Source organism: Athene cunicularia (genome assembly GCF_003259725.1).
Source record: "Athene cunicularia isolate RWA chromosome 18 unlocalized genomic scaffold, athCun1 chr18_part1, whole genome shotgun sequence".
Lineage (NCBI taxonomy): Eukaryota > Metazoa > Chordata > Aves > Strigiformes > Strigidae > Athene > Athene cunicularia.
This window is the reverse complement of record NW_020799123.1, coordinates 8,563,510-8,565,856: the sequence shown is the minus strand read 5'-3', so window position 1 is coordinate 8,565,856 and position 2,347 is coordinate 8,563,510. Positions and strand designations below refer to the sequence as shown.

Sequence of the window (2,347 nt, the reverse complement as noted above, 5' to 3'; positions counted from 1 at the left end):
ATTAATGAGTCACTGTTTGCTGCGCTGTTAAGGCCCAGGAGACTGTTAGAAACTCAAAGGAAGCCACGAAGTATTGCAAGTGTGTCTTAGTAGCAGAGCAACAGCATTGCTCAATGTAGGAGTAAAACTCTGCTCTCTCAATCGGCTGCATGACTTCCAGACTCCCGCAGGCTTCTTACTGATTGTCCCAGCCACTGGGGCTGCACCTCCTCCAAAGCAGCTGTGTTAAGGCCACAGGGAGGAGATTTTGTCATTTAGGGCAGGTCCTAAAGGGGAACTATGTCGCATTTAAGCACGGCAGTCCAAAATTGTGAACCTGTAACCCCTCGCTGCAGCTGTTGCTCCGTCCTGAAGTTTCCTCAGCTGTTTGCACTGAATTTCTACAGGTGCCAAACGTGCTGCTTCGGGTATGTTTGGTACTTCTTTCCTTATATCCTTGGAGAGTCATGCTCAGAACGCAGCAGGACCTTAAAAGGCAGGGGTAGTCAGTCATCCCTTTTTTAAAAGGCCAGAGGGCTGGTGCCCAAGTTGTATTTGAACCTTATGTGCCTGAGAGCTACAAACCCTTCTAGGGGAGAGCCTGCTAATCTCGGCACTGGAGGGAGGCATCATTCCCATTACTTTTCATCACAGCTTTTCTGCTTCACAAAAAGGAGTTACAGTTGCACTGGGTCTAGAAGAGCGTGTCACTTTCCAGTCTATTGTTAGGGCATTTATCTGTACAGAGACACGTGAATTCTAAACCCAGCTTCAATGCCTGTTTATGTGTACTTCAGATTAGTTCCACAAAAATCAGTATTGGGAGTTATTTTATGCAATATTTTCAGTATTTTATGTAATGCTTTCAGTAATAAACTTGGCATGGAAAAGTAAGAATGTACTAGTGGAACTGCTGATGGTGTACGCATGGGAGGGAGGTTCTCTATCAATGTAGGAGGACCAAATACTACACTGGAAAGACTAGAGAGGAATTGATGTAATAGGAATGGGGTGAAATTTAGGTCATGCACATATGTGCTAACATCAAGAATTTCTGATATGAAGTGATAAATGGGACTGATACTGGAGAAAAATCCAGATTTACTGAACAATCAGAGAATGATTGCAAAATGCTAGTATTTCTGGTAGAGACAGAAAAATACTTGCACTTCCATCCAGAATACTGGTAAGGCCACACCTGGACAAATTATGATCATAAAAAAGACTAAAAAAGTCTGATTTCTACCTCTTAGGACATTAGAGTTAGAAAGAAAGATCTGCCAAAAGAAAGATCTGTTTCAGCCAAAGACTTGTTTATCCATGTCTAATTGCCTATGAATATGTGCATCCCGAAAAAAGATTGAGGTTCTTAGATAGCAGCAGAATAAGGGTCATGGCCATCCAACCAGAGGAGGAGGAAACCCAGTTCATTTGAGGTAGAACTCGTCAAGTTTAATAAAGGTATTACCTGGCATGGCTGCCTGTATTAGGAAGGACTGGATTTAATGGCCCAAGAGATCCTCTGTAATGACAGTTCCCCTCAGATCCAGTTAGCTTGTTGTTTCTGCTGAAATGCTCATGTAGTTGAAGGGAACTCTAGCAAATGGGGAAAAAAATATGCCAGTTTCTTGTATAAAGCTGTGGAGCTCTTCCAGAGCCCCCTGGCTGATTCGGCTGGAGGAGATGAACCCTTGGCAGGATCTCCATCAACTGGCAGTTCTTAATGATGCACAGGGGGAAATCCTGGCCCCTGTGAAGTTGATGGAAGTTTAGCTATTAATTTCTGTGAGGCCAGGGTTTCACCCTGGAAAGGGAGTCAAAAGTACATGCATGCCTTCAGAGACAGAGTGGCTGATTAAATACAGCTGGTGCACTGCTCTTTTATCAATCACTGATAAAATAGTGCCTTTAAAATATAAACTTTGGGTAAGCTTAACCGCAAAATTCAAACATGTTATTTTACAAGCCTTAAAAGCAAAATTTGTCTGCTTTTTGTCTGATAAGAACAGAAATCATGGTAAAAAAATAACACATACCCGTACCCATCCGCTCCAAACCCCCGGTAGTATTTGATGTTCCGCTGAAATGAGTGATTAAAGCATAGAAAAGCCAGTTAAAATATCTCTAGATGATACATAAAACTTTATCCTCTAAGGATCCCAAACTATGTTCCTCCTCGTTTAATTCCTGAGCAGTTAACCACCAGCTAGTTCGTCTGGATTTCAGCACAGACTGTGCTTTCGCGGTACCCCCAGCACTGCCATTTCGGACGCCCCCGAGGGGCCGGGGCCGGGCAGCGGGTCCCCAGGGCTGTTGTCGGGCTCTGCGGGGTTCGGTGGGGCCGGACACCCGGGAGGGCAGCGGGGAC

General features: G+C 44.4%; 1 protein-coding gene across 1 annotated transcript in view; it reads left to right on the top strand.

The window, feature by feature from the left end:
* The first annotated feature begins 386 nt into the window (after positions 1-386).
* Positions 387-2,347, top strand: part of TMEM100 (transmembrane protein 100) — a 14,715-nt gene continuing 12,754 nt past the window's right edge. Inside the window, exon 1 of the mRNA XM_026861219.1 lies at positions 387-407. The gene's annotated coding sequence lies outside the window, so the exon portion shown is untranslated. The remainder of the gene's footprint in view (positions 408-2,347) is intronic.